Source organism: Anomaloglossus baeobatrachus, chromosome 5, assembly GCF_048569485.1.
Source record: "Anomaloglossus baeobatrachus isolate aAnoBae1 chromosome 5, aAnoBae1.hap1, whole genome shotgun sequence".
Lineage (NCBI taxonomy): Eukaryota > Metazoa > Chordata > Amphibia > Anura > Aromobatidae > Anomaloglossus > Anomaloglossus baeobatrachus.
In genome coordinates, this window is record NC_134357.1 from 101748871 (window position 1) to 101763604 (window position 14734).

Consider the following 14734-nt stretch of genomic DNA (forward strand, 5'->3'; position numbering starts at 1 on the left):
GAGGCCTGAAATGTGGGAATAGTTTAAAAATTTCAAGGAGGCTGAATACTTTCGCAAGGCACTAATATATATATATATATATATATATATATATATATCTCCCTTACTTTACCACATAAATTTAGGAGGTTGTAGCATTGTTTGAAAAAAAACCTTTGGAGTACACTATTGGTTTTGTCAGCTTCATAAAACTTTTTTATTAAGTAAATGTTATTCATATAAAACTTGCTGTTATTGAATATATTACTCACTCTACTTACAAAATATATTCCTGTTAAATGTTTCTATTATTAAAATTAATTAATTCAAATAAAAGTTATGAAATCACTATATTTCTAATATTTTTGTTTTGTTCCATATGCTACTGTCTTGTCTCAGATTTTGCTTCTATGATGATGCTGTGTGTGCTGCAACCTAATTATCTGGTCAAAGGGCTATACAAGCTGAGAGATAGAGAAAGTTAACGTTTAACCCGTAAGGATTGTAAAGCAAACCTAGGGCCAATGAACCTTTGGAGTTTGATATGATTAAGGGATAACCAGAGGTACACGTCTCCAATTCACCATAATCAAGCAAAACCTGCTGGTGGTGATCTCTGAAATTGCTCAGGTAAGGTGGGATCTTTTTTTATACATAAAAATTAGTCTAATATCTAATGCCAATATAAAAGTAATAATAGCAGATAGCACATGTAAAAGAAACAATGCGACAGCCTTCTCTGGAAAGGCCTATTAGTCATCACATATGTTTTATAGCATCCGAATGTGTTTCTAACTGAAAACAAAAAGGCAAAACCAGAGGTAGGTGTTACGTTGTATAAATATAGAGAAATGCAGCGCACAGTAAATATGCATATATCTCAGTAAATATGTTTATATCTATAGTTTACATGTGGTCTGATATGGTAAGGCCTCATTAGTGTCTGTCTCAAACAGCAGTTGTTAATCATTTATATTTCCAGAGACCAGTTGTGGTTTCTTCCATTTATTTTTAGCACTGTGTGAAGAACAGTTTTTTTGTATATGCAAATATCTATATAAGTATTTGAGTTATTTTGCTGGTGATTTTTTATTATTATTATTATTATTATTATTATTATTATTATTATTATTATTATTATTATTATTATGATAATAGAAAAAGAAAATTACTTTAAAATTTGGTTGCTATTATATTATTATTATAGAAAAAGAAAATAACTTTTAAAATGTGGTCGTTATTGTTATTATTATTAGTAGGATTATAGAAAATTGAAAATTACTTTAAAATGTGGTTGTTATTATTATTATTATTATTATATAAAAAAAAACTTTAAAATGTGGTTGTTATTATTATTACTATAGAAAAATATAATAACTTCAAAATGTGGTTGCTATTAATAATAATAATAATAATAATAATATTAATAATAACAACAATAATAATAATATAAGTATTATTATGATTATAGACAAAGAAAATTGTTATTATTATTATCATCATTATTATTTGTGTTGTTACTATCTAATGCAAATATTTTAACACTTGTTGATATTATTTAGTATAAAACTTTTTATCACAATTAAAATTACGCAACTTCTTTATATACTAATAAAATGCAAATTACTATTTAAGAGCAGTAATACATTTCATTGTTATTACTTGGGTTGTATAGAAGAATTCTGTTATATAACAATTTATAAAGAAATAAGTGGTGCTATTATTATTATTATCATTATTATTAATAATATTTTATTTTACTGCTACATGAATAATTCCTAAAAATTGAGGAAATTCTAAATTGTGTAGCATTAAACGATTTTGCTCTTCATATAGTAAGTTCGGGTGTTGGATTTGTTGCAGAAATTTCTGAAGCTGGAAATCCATTCAATCAATACATCTACAAATGGAGTTGTTTCTGTTGTATTTGTATGGCTCTTTACAGGGCACCAACAACCTAAATGGATGGAAAAGTCCTAGAATTTTTTGTAACAAGTCTGAAATGCGTGAACGTATTCTCGTAGGCTGTTTTCTGACAGCGAAGATTTAATCAGTATTTTGTGTTTGTAATTTTGAGTGCAGCACGAAAAAGAAGTCTAAACTTTTCCATTAGCCTTATTCGGTGTTTAGGTTCCACTCCTTGGTTCACTGATAGACACCTCTAAAATATGCCCCTGTCTGATACCATGTAAAGTCATCCATCATTCATAGTCTACCAAGAAAATTGTATTAAAAGTGCTACAGGTGCTAAGGAATGGTTCAGATGACAAATGTCCTCCTTTTCGGTATGACTTTGGGAGCTCTAGCAGATGCTTGTGTAAGTTCTCTTATTCGGCTTTTTAGAATTTATCACATTTCATATTGTTTTAACAAAAGTAAAATATGTGGTATAGTGAAATATTTAACAAGTATTTTCTAAATTCCCAGATTTGCAGGTACTACTCCTAACAATATGCTTTCGGTACCCAATAACCTAACAGCAGTTATTGTATTTAGTAATTTATTGTATTTGTAAGTTTAGAGACACCCCAACTTTACATAATAAAGGCTCATGCGCACGTAACTGCAGAATATTCTGCCGCGATTTGACAGCACATGTGCGCTTCAAATCGCTGCAGAATGGATGCAGTATTTTTGTTAAAAAAAAAGGCGATTTCATGCGCTCGGGATGCTGCCCCCACCATAGACAGAGCGGGAGCTGCATCCAGAACGCAGAAATAATTGACATGCTCATTTTATGAATGCACGGATTTGGGTCAAAATTTTAGCACCAAAATTGCTGCGTTCATAAAAGCATCGTGCGCACGTCTCATGCACAATCTACATAGATTGTGCAGGGGACACAGGATGAATGCATTTACGCTGCGGTGCAATACGCAGCGTAAATGCATGAAATTCGTCAACGTGCACATGAGCCCTAAGGCTGTAGGCGCAGGCTGCAGTTTTAACTGCACCCAAACTGCACCTTGTTACAGAGAGCCTGGAAATGTAAAAAAAAACCCGCTTGTAATGAATATGCGTTTTTGCAGCGATTTTGTAAATGCATTTTTTAAAGGAGAAACAAAATATGATTGGATAATTGATAGATAGATTAGATAGAAAAAATAGATAGATTGATAGAACATATAGAATAGATAGAAAGATATAACAGAATAGCTCGATAGAGGGATAGCCAGCTTGGCCAGCTGTTTTTTAAATTTTTTTGAAGGGTAAAAAAATGACGTGAAGTACCCCCCATTTTTCATATCCAGCACAACAGCAGCAGCTGTGGGCTTCAACCCTCAGCTGTCTGCTGTACCTTGGCTAGTTATGAAAAATAGAGGGGATCTCACACTTTTTTTGAAAATTATTTGATGTATTTGAAAAAAAAAAAAAAGAAAGAAATGATGTGAAGTCCCCCCATTTTTCATATCCAGCACAGAAACAGTAGCAGCTGCGGGCTGCAACCCTTATCTGTCTGATGTACCTTGGCTGGTTATGAAAAATAGAGGGGATCCCACACTTTTTTTTTTGTAAATTATATGATTTATTAAAAAAAAATTTTTTAAAAAATGACATGGGGTCCCCCCCATTTTTCTAAAACCAGTCAACGTACAGCAGACAACTGGGGGCTGATATTATTAGGGTGGGAAGGGCTATAAAAGCAGCCCACAGCCGCCATAGAAGTGGCGCTTCTGTTCGATGAAAGTAAATAAACACAAACACCCCCAAAATCCTTTATTTCAATTAAAAGACAAAAAAGCACCATCTTTCACCCCTTTATTAACCCCCAAAACACCCCGGCAGTTTCAACATAATCCACACAAGGTCCCACGATGCTTCCAGCACTGCTACATCTGACACTCTCAGCGAGCGCCATAGAACATGAACGTGGGACCTCGTGTGGATTGTCGGACCTGGAGGGGAGAGAAAGAGAGAGATTCACTCCAGCAGAGTATTTATTTATCCTGGAACAATGGGGGTGACCAGCGTTTTTTGTGACAAAAACGCAAGTACAACGCATGCAAAATGCAGCAATTTGGCACCATGCGTTTTTCCATGCGTTTCTCATGCCCTCATTGATTTCAATGTGTGACAAAATGTGACAAAAATGCAAGAAGATGCAACATGCTGCTTCTTTTTAGTCACATGGTTTTGACAAATAAACTGCAGACAAAAAAAAAACTTGCATTGTGCGCACAGCAAATGTGAATTCTCATAGACTTTGCTGGGAAGTCAAATGTCAGAACTTGCTGACAACAAAACTGCACCAAAAAAACGCAGCAAAAAACACAGCATACGCATATAGCCTAAGGTTGAATTTTAAAATGCTTGCTGTAGTTTGAATATTTTTCAAATATTAGTGTATAATTACTAAAACTGCACAATTGTAGATAGTGAAAACCTAGACGAGAAATTTTTTGCATGTTTCTTCACGACTTTAAGAACATGCATATTATGAAACCAATAGGATATTCGCAAACGTCAGCACTATTAAAAATATATGGCTTACTTATATAGTTATTACTCTGATTTATGTCGAGGTACTCGGTATCCTTGCCTGTGTTAGAAGATATACAATATTTATTTATTTATATCGGTGACTGCTCATGTACTCAGTATTTTAAGGGTGACCCTTTTGTTGGTTTTCATCATCCGATATTGTGTGCAGATATACCTATCATGGACTGTGTCATCAAATTGGTCAAATAACAGTATAGCACTGTATATCTTAGTGTAATTAAAGGGAATCTTTCACCAGGTTTTTCCACTTAATCTGAGAGCAGCATAATGTAGGAGCAGAGATCCTGATTCCAGGGGGGTCACTTACTGAGCTGCTTAGTGTAGTTTTGCGGGTTTTGGAGGTTATCCTTAGAGGACTACTTGGCTACTGCAGGTAGTCCAGCATATTCATGAGCTCTGTATAACTGCTAGATCTGCAGCAGAAAAAACACTGATTTTGTCAAAATGACAACAAACAGCCCAGTAAGTGACACATCGCTGGAATCAGGGTCTCTGTCTCTACATTATGCTGCTCTCAAATGGGGAGCAAAAACCTGGTGACAGATTCCCTCTAAATGCTGACAATTGGTCTATTTGGTTAATTCTCTTACTTGCGTTTTTTTCATTGCGCTTTTGAGTGTTTTTTACATGCCTTTTTATCGCATTCTTGAAGCTGCATTTTTGTCTCTTGTTGCTATTTTATGTTTTAAATAAAGCTGCTTTGATTTTTTTTATACATCCTGGTATTTGATTTTGACAAAACTTTATTGATACAGTCATGTGTGGATTACTTGTGTTTTTAGTGGTTTCCGTAGCATTTTGTACCCGCAGATTTTCTACATCTAATGCAATTCTATGGGGAAAATCTGCTCTTATAACTCAGCATAATTAAAAGAGACATTGAAATGTTATGAATGTCAAACACGCCGTAGGTCAGTTTACACTGAGGGAAAAAAAGCCAAGTGCGCAGGAGATTTCTATACATTCCATCCATTTGGCTGAAATTGTAAGACGCTGCGTTTTGGATATTGGCAGCATCAAAAACTCATAATGGGAACACGGCCTAAGACAACATCCTCAGGGTTATCTTCTTCATGACACAGTCAATAGTATAAAGGCAATAAGCAATAAAAAAATAAATTAAACGCATTTGACTATTGCTACAAATCCGGCTAATAAAAGTAATGTAGTGAAAGAAACAGACGGGTGAATTTAATTTCTCCTTCTTTCAAAATATTTTTACAATTTTGAGAACATTTTGAAAAATCTAAATAATAATTTGGGGAGAACAGATTATACCATATTTTTCAGACTATAAGACGCACTCTTTTCCCCCCAAATGTTGGGGGAAAGTGGGGGGTGCATCTTATAGTCCATATAGTTCGGTATAGTCCGAAAGGGGAATGAGGGTGCTGAGGTGGAGTGGGTCATCGGCGGCATGAGCAGGCTGTAGCAGCGCCTGCAGGGACAACGTGGGCCCGCTCATTATCTCTTTTCATATTCACTGCATCCTCCTGCCCATCATCTCTCAGCGCTGAAGCCGGTGCTGACAGGTGGGCGGGATGATGGGCGGGGTGTGTGTGCATAATTAACAGCTGGCCCGTATGTTCACCCCTGGCAACTACAGCCTGGAGTGATCATGGGTGGCTATATTCACTGCCCCCCGCGTATCATCATCAGTACGGTGTACTCACCGGTCACCGATCCCTGCAGCATCGCGATGTCCTCCTGTCTGCCGACCCGCTGATGTGTGTGGAGAGCGATGCGCACAGCGATGACGTCATCACTGTGCACATGGCTCCACACAGGTCAGCAGCGCTGCTGGCATAGACAAGAAGACGAGCAATGCTGCGTGGAGTGAGGAAAGGGGAGTATAAAAGTTTATTTTTTTGTGTGCCACAGGATGCGGGCCGTATGCCAGGATGGGGGTATATAGCAGGATGGGGGCACATATCAGGATGGGGGTATATAGCAGGATGGGGGCACATACAGTTATATGAAAAAGTTTGGGCACCCCTATTAAATATTAACCTTTTTTCTTTATAACAATTTGGGTTTTTGCAACAGCTATTTCAGTTTCATATATCTAATAACTGATGGACTGAGTAATATTTCTGGATTGAAATGAGGTTTATTGTACGAACAGAAAATGTGCAATCCGCATTTAAACAAAATTTGACCAGTGCAAAAGTATGGGCACCTCAACATAAAAGTGACATTAATATTTTGTAGATCCTCCTTTTGCAAAAATAACAGCCTCTAGTCGCTTCCTGTAGCTTTTAATGAGTTCTGGGATCCTGGATGAAGTTATATTTGACCATTCCTGTTTACAAAACAATTCCAGTTCAGTTAAGTTTGATGGTCGCCGAGCATTTACAGCACGCTTCAAATCATCCCACAGATTTTCAATGATATTCAGGTCTGGGGACTGGGATGGCTATTCCAGAACATTGTAATTGTTCCTCTGCATGAATGCCTGAGTAGATTTGGAGCGGTGTTTTGGATCATTGTCTTTCTGAAATATCCATCCCCTGCGTAACTTCAACTTCGTCACTGATTCTTGCACATTATTGTTGCATGCGACCATGCGACCCTCAACTTTTAACAAGATCCCCGGTGCCGGCATTGGCCACATAGCCCCAAAGCATGATGGAACCTCCACCAAATTTTACTGTGGGTAGCAAGTGCTTTTCTTGGAATGCCGTGTTTTTTTGCCTCCATGCATAAGGCCTTTTTGTATGACCAAACAACTCAATCTTTGTTTCGTCAGTCCACAGGACCTTCTTCAAAAATGTAACTGGCTTGTCCAAATGTGCTTTTGCAGACCTCAGGCGACTGTTTGTGGCGTGCTTGCAGAAACGGCTTCTTTCGCATTACTCTCCCATACAGCTTCTCCTTGTGCAACGTGCGCTGTATTGTTGACCGATGCACATTGACACCATCTGCAGCAAGATGAAGCTGCAGGTCTTTGGAGGTGGTCTGTGGATTGTCCTTGACTGTTCTCACCATTCTTCTTCTCTGCCTTTCTGATATTTTTCTTGGCCTGCCACTTCTGGGCTTAACAAGAACTGTACCTGTGTTCTTCCATTTCCTTACTATGATCCTCACAGTGGAAACTGACAGTTTAAATCTCTGAGACAACTTTTTGTATCCTTCCCCTGAACAACTATGTTGAATAATCTTTGTTTTCAGATCATTTGAGAGTTGTTTTGAGGAGCCCATGATGCCACTCTTCATAGGAGATTCAAATAGGAGAACAACTTGCAAGTGGCCACCTTAAATACCTTTTCTCATGATTGGATACACCTGCCTATGAAGTTCAAAGCTCAATGAGGTTACAAAACCAATTTAGTGCTTTAGTAAGTCAGTAAAAAGTAGTTAGGAGGGTTCAAATCAAGAAATTGATAAGGGTGCCCATACTTTTGCACCGGTCAAATTTTGTTTAAAGGCGGATTGCACATTTTCTGTTAGTACAATAAACCTCATTTCAATCCTCCAGAAATATTACTCAGCCCATCAGTTATTAGATATATGAAACTGAAATAGCTGTTGCAAAAACCCAAATTGTTATAAAGAAAAAAGGTTACCATAAATAGGGGCGCCCAAACTTTTTCATATAAGTGTATCAGGATGGGGGTATATAGCAGGATAGGGGTACATATCAGGATGGGGTATTTGGCAGGATGTGGGCACATACCAGGATGGTGGACATATATACAAGGATTGGGATCATATTACAAGGCAGGAGGATCATTACCAGGATGGGGTACCTTAGTAGAGAATTTGGGGACATTACCCCCATAATGTCAGCAGCAGATCCTCGTCCCATAACAGTGTGTCATGACCACATTTTTTGCTTAAAATTATATTTTCCTATTTTCCGCCTCTAAAACCAGGGTGCGTCTTATGGTCCGGTGCGTCTTATAGTCTGAAAAATACGGTAATAAATTACTAACATATTCACTATAAAAATTGTCTCTCCAGGAATGGAGACAAACTCTAGCGCAGCACCACCTATTGGAAGTAGCGATCCTAAAGTCAAATGTGGATTTTTAACAATCCTTTACATATGACTTAGGATATAAAAAAGAACACAAACTCATAGTACAGTGAAAGCTGTTACATTGTTGTAAATGTAGGTGGATATTGTTGGATTCTAATTTTAAATAATGTATAAATTAAAACACTTTACTTTGACTCAAAGAACAAGATTAAGAAAAAGAAAAAAAAATATTCAGAAGGTAGAGGATGTCAGGAACAGGTCAAGAAAAGACGCTATGGGAGAGATAAGATGAGAAGTGGAGGTTGGGTACATGGTCATGTACTAATACGACATTCGCTGGATACAGCCAGAATATAATATAGACAATAGGGGTTAGTATAATAAGGAGTTAAGTGTTAAAGGGAACCTGTCACCAGATTTGGCGACTAGAACCTGCGGCCACCATCAGTGATCCCTTATACAGTTAGGTCCAGAAATATTTGGACAGTGACACAAGTTTTGTTATTTTAGCTGTTTACAAAAACATGTTCAGAAATACAATTATATATATAATATGGGCTGAAAGTGCACACTCCCAGCTGCAATATGAGAGTTTTCACATCCAAATTGGAGAAAGGGTTTAGGAATCATAGCTCTGTAATGCATAGCCTCCTCTTTTTCAAGGGACCAAAAGTAATTGGACAAGGGACTCTAAGGGCTGTAATTAACTCTGAAGGCATCTCCCTTGTTAACCTGTAATCAATGAAGTAGTTAAAAGGTCTGGGGTTGATTACAGGTGTGTGGTTTTGCATTTGGAAGCTGTTGCGGTGACCAGACAACATGCGGTCTAAGGAACTCTCAATTGAGGTGAAGCAGAACATCCTGAGGCTGAAAAAAAAGAAAAAATCCATCAGAGAGATAGCAGACATGCTTGGAGTAGCAAAATCAACAGTCGGGTACATTCTGAGAAAAAAAGGAATTGACTGGTGAACTTGGGAACTCAAAAAGGCCTGGGCGTCCACGGATGACAACAGTGGTGGATGATCGCCGCATACTTTCTTTGGTGAAGAAGAACCCGTTCACAACATCAACTGAAGTCCAGAACACTCTCAGTGAAGTAGGTGTATCTGTCTCTAAATCAACAGTAAAGAGAAGACTCCATGAAAGTAAATACAAAGGGTTCACATCTAGATGCAAACCATTCATCAATTCCAAAAATAGACAGGCCAGAGTTAAATTTGCTGAAAAACACCTCATGAAGCCAGCTCAGTTCTGGAAAAGTATTCTATGGACAGATGAGACAAAGATCAACCTGTACCAGAATGATGGGAAGAAAAAAGTTTGGAGAAGAAAGGGAACGGCACATGATCCAAGGCACACCACATCCTCTGTAAAACATGGTGGAGGCAACGTGATGGCATGGGCATGCATGGCTTTCAATGGCACTGGGTCACTTGTGTTTATTGATGACATAACAGCAGACAAGAGTAGCCGGATGAATTCTGAAGTGTACCGGGATATACTTTCAGCCCAGATTCAGCCAAATGCCGCAAAGTTGATCGGTCGGCGCTTCATAGTACAAATGGACAATGACCCCAAGCATACAGCCAAAGCTACCCAGGAGTTCATGAGTGCAAAAAAGTGGAATATTCTGCAATGGCCAAGTCAATCACCAGATCTTAACCCAATTGAGCATGCATTTCACTTGCTCAAATCCAAACTTAAGACGGAAAGACCCACAAACAAGCAAGACCTGAAGGCTGCGGCTGTAAAGGCCTGGCAAAGCATTAAGAAGGAGGAAACCCAGCGTTTGGTGATGTCCATGGGTTCCAGACTTAAGCAGTGATTGCCTCAAAAGGATTCGCAACAAAATATTGAAAATAAAAATATTTTTTTTGGGTTTGGTTTATTTGTCCAATTACTTTTGACCTCCTAAAATGTGGAGTGTTTGTAAAGAAATGTGTACAATTCCTACAATTTCTATCAGATATTTTTTTTCAAACCTTCAAATTAAACGTTACAATCTGCACTTGAATTCTGTTGTAGAGATTTCATTTCAAATCCAATGTGGTGGCATGCAGAGCCCAACTCGCGAAAATTGTGTCACTGTCCAGATATTTCTGGACCTAACTGTATACAGCATTCCAGAATACTGTATATAAAAGTCTAGGCCGCTGTGTATAACGTAAAAAACACTGTTACAATACTCATCTAGGGGGCGATCCGGTCTGATGGGTGTTGATGTTCTACGGTCCGGCGACTCCTCTCTTCAGCGGTCAATGTCCTCCTTCTACCCAGCCCAGTGTGAATGACGTGTTATACGTCATCCACACAGGCCGGCATTGCGGTCTTGCACAGGCGCGTTTTGATCTGCCTGGCTGACGGCAGATCAAAGTACTGTAATGCGCAGGCTCGAGAAAAGATTAAAGACCGCCCGTGCATGCGCACTACAATACTTTGATCTGCCCTCAGCAGGGCAGATCATAGCGTACCTACACAGGACCTTAATGCCAGCTATTGTGGATGACATAGGACGCGTCATGCACACAGGCCTCAGAAGAAGGAGGACGGAGATCACCGCAGGGAAGTGGCGCCAGACCGAGAGCAGTGACACCCATTGGACCGGACCGCGCCCTTAGGTGAGTATAAGTGTTTTTTTACGTTCTACAATGTTGCCTGAGCTCTTATATACAGTAATCTGGTGGTGGCTGCAGCTTATAGTCGTCAAATATCTGGTGACAGGTTCCCTTTAAGGTGAAGCAATCTCTTAAGATAACCCTCAGAAATAGATCCTAGGAGGATATTTTATGGCATGTATACAGATGGAAATGACATAGTATGAATGTAAAGCATGGGAAAGTCTCAAAATATATTTTTCTGATCCCATCTGTTTTATTTGACGAAAAAAACTAAGGGGTACTTCTCACATAGCGAGATGACTAGCGAGATCGCTGCTGAGTCACAGGTTTTGTGACGTACCAGTGATCTCATCAGCGATCTCGCTGTGTGACACTAAGCAACGACCTGGCCCCTGCTGTGAAATCGCTGTCCGTTACACACTGTTCTGGTTCATTTTTTGCTCGTTGGTCTCCTGCTGTGCAGTACACATCGGCTTGTTTGATGGCGCGAGACCAATGACCACCGACTCTGTGTAAGCAGCGTACGCTAGTAACCAGGGTAAATATCAGGTAACTAAGCAAAGCGCTTTGCTTGGTTACCCAATATTTGCATAGTTACCAGCGTGCACATGTAGCCAGGGTAAATATCAGGTAACTAAGCAAAGCGCTTTGCTTGGTTACCCAATATTTGCATAGTTACCAGCGTGCACATGTAGCCAGGGTAAATATCGGGTAACTAAGCAAAGCGCTTTGCTTAGTAACCCGATGTGTACCCTGGCTATGTGTGCAGGGAGCCAGCGCTAAGCGGTGTACGCTGGTAACCAGGGTAAATATTGGGTAACCAAGCAAAGCACTTTGCTTAGTTACCCGATATTTACCCTGGTTACCAAGCGCAGCATCGTTACACGAGTCGGGGGTGGCAGGTGGCTGGTGAGATCTGCCTGATTGACAGCTCACCAGTGACCATGTAACGACTCACCAGTGATCCTGACCAGGTCGTATCGTGGTCGGAATCGCTGATACGTCGTTTAGTGAGATGGTACCCTAAAAAGGTATTCCATTATCTCTTAGGTGACACACGGAGGGAGGACAATTAATGCAAAGAAGGAAAGTGCTTATTGAAGCAAGACAAGATCTGACAAAGACTTACCTTGACCCTTGAGATAGAAGTTATGAATTGGACAACAATTGTTTAACCTTCGTCAGGCTGCATAATTTTACAATGTTAACAGCGACACCTTATCTCGGAAAGGGGGTGGAGATATTTTATTGAAATTTGGCCAATATATTCTGGACCAAAACTGCAGAGATGTCACAAAATTTCAGTCCTCTACAGCTTTTAGAAAAAAAAAAAAAATGTATTGCAATTTTAAAACAGAATAGTTACAATTGCACCTATTCAGCCGGACAAAGGTTAAAGGGTATTTATGGCTGTTCAAATAAAGATACGCTCTTCATATTGTTGTTACATTGCAATTACTTCTATGAAAACTGAATTTAAGCTGAAAAGTATGTGGAGCAAATACCAGAAACTCGGCACTTTTAGCGGCCACTGGGAGATTTACTTGATTGCTGGGTCATTTAAAGGGAATCTGTCACCAGGTCTTTGCTACTTTATCTGAGAGCAGCATAACGTATGGGCAGAGACTCTGATTCCAGTGATATGTCACTTAATGGGCTGCTTAGTGTAATTTTTTTTATAAAAGCATTCTTTTTTCAGCAGTAAATTATCATAAAAAGGGCTATTTGGTATGCTGCCAGGTAGTCCAACCATATCCCCCCCTAGATATCCTAGAGATGAGACAACCTGAGGTTCAGTGTTTGTATCAAACAGACACTTTACAAAAAAAACCCTCAGGTTCAGATTCAGGTTTGGAGATCAGGTGCTTTACCTATGCCATCAACTCACATAAGCATCGCTGTGCTTGGGTATGCTTAATGCTCAGCCCAGTGCGAGCCACTTGCAGTGTTTGGGGGTAACAACAGTATGATTGGATGTAGTGTGTACCAAAGAAAAATAAAAAGGAAAAACTTCGCCCATCCTCCTCTGGAAGTGATCTGTTTATGGCTGCCTTTATGTGGGCGCAGACCCGAACTGGCCAACTAGTGTCTTCCACTGGCTTTTTCAGTTCAAGGCTGGGTCCCAAACGGAACTTTTATCTAAAATCTGGCTAAATCCGCTGAACTGAACTTCCACGGGTCCGCTCATCTCTAATCCCCACCAAGGATCGGGAGCTTTCTGCCTATGCACAGTGGGCACAGAAAGCTGCCAATCAGTGGTGTGAAGCAGCTAAAACAGAGATTTATCATAGCAAGATAGCAAGAAACACAGAATTTGACACATCACTGGCATCAGGGTCTCAGTCCCTACATCATGCTGCTGTCAGAAGTGACATCCAAATTCTAGTGACAGATTCCCTTTAAATTTAACCTTTAGATTTTGATTTGACTAAAATATACAAATGAGTTAAAAGTTGACAAGTTTTGAATTAATTTAAAATTTTGACTTTGCTTCATAAAAAGTGAGAAGTGGTGGGATCCACTTTAATAACTGCCATTGAGCCTATTACACAATGTTATATAAGGGCTGCTCAGTAAATATTAATTGTAAGTATTAACTGCATGTTTATATTTTCACAAGCTTGGTGCAAAGCCAGCTCATTGATGCAAAGAGTGGCACAGACAACTTGCACCGTTATGTCTGACAGGAGGCATGGGCTTCCTATGCCTCTGGAATTAGCTGAAAGAACTGAAAACCTGTTGCCTGGAAAATTGCACATATAACAAGACGGTCAATTTTCTGAGAATTACTTCTTCTGAAATAAAGAACATATAAGTGACAAATATTCTTGTCTGACCTGTGATATAGTAGGGACTTGCTCCCAGCTGCTTCTACCTGTGTCATCAATGACAAAGCATTTACTTAAATAGTAGCAATACATTATAGTGATGCATCAGTACATGTAATGTAGGTCACAAGATGTTACACTGCTGCATCGGAGGCAGGAAACACAGAATTCTCTCATGTTATGTTATAAAAAAGTGTCATTTTATAATAATGCGGCCCACATATCAAGAAGTTTGAGTCATTTTTGCAAAATTTTAAGCTTATATAAATATTTGCATATTGCCACCATAACAATTTGAAATCGGATACCCCACTTTAAACCATATTAGCCATGTGGGAGTATTAATGTGCAGATATGTTGGATTTTCGGGGGGCATTTTTGAGATGTGTTTACCAAATTTATTTTGATGATTTATTTTTACTGTTAGATGTTCTTTTAAAGTGAATTTGTTACCAGGTTTTTGCCATGTAATCTGAGAGCAGCATAATGTAGAAACAAAGACCCTGAATCCAGCGATGTGTCACTTACTGAGCTGCTTAGTGTAGTTATGAAAAAAAAACCATCATCATGAGATTATCACTAGAGAAATAGTAAACCTACTGCCATATTTTCCTCCATATTCATGAGCTCTGTATAACCCCACTCCCACCACTGATTGGCAGTTTTCTGTGTACACTGTATATGAGCAGAAACCTGCCAATCAGCGGTGTGGGTGGGGTTATAGAGCTCCACATTCAAAAAACTGCAAGTTCTGCAGCACAGAAAACTGATTTTATCAAAATAACAGCAACAGATCAGTAAGTGATATGTTACTGGAATCAGGG

General features: G+C 38.9%; 1 protein-coding gene across 3 annotated transcripts in view; it reads left to right on the plus strand.

The window, feature by feature from the left end:
- Positions 1-522: 522 nt before the first annotated feature.
- A1CF (APOBEC1 complementation factor) overlaps positions 523-14734 on the plus strand; it is a 118933-nt gene continuing 104721 nt past the window's right edge. For 2 of the 3 annotated variants that reach the window (XM_075352346.1, XM_075352347.1), the window contains exon 1: positions 568-609. The gene's annotated coding sequence lies outside the window, so the exon portion shown is untranslated. Of the gene's footprint in view, positions 610-14734 lie in introns of all 3 variants that reach the window. The other variant, XM_075352349.1, reaches the window with a different exon arrangement.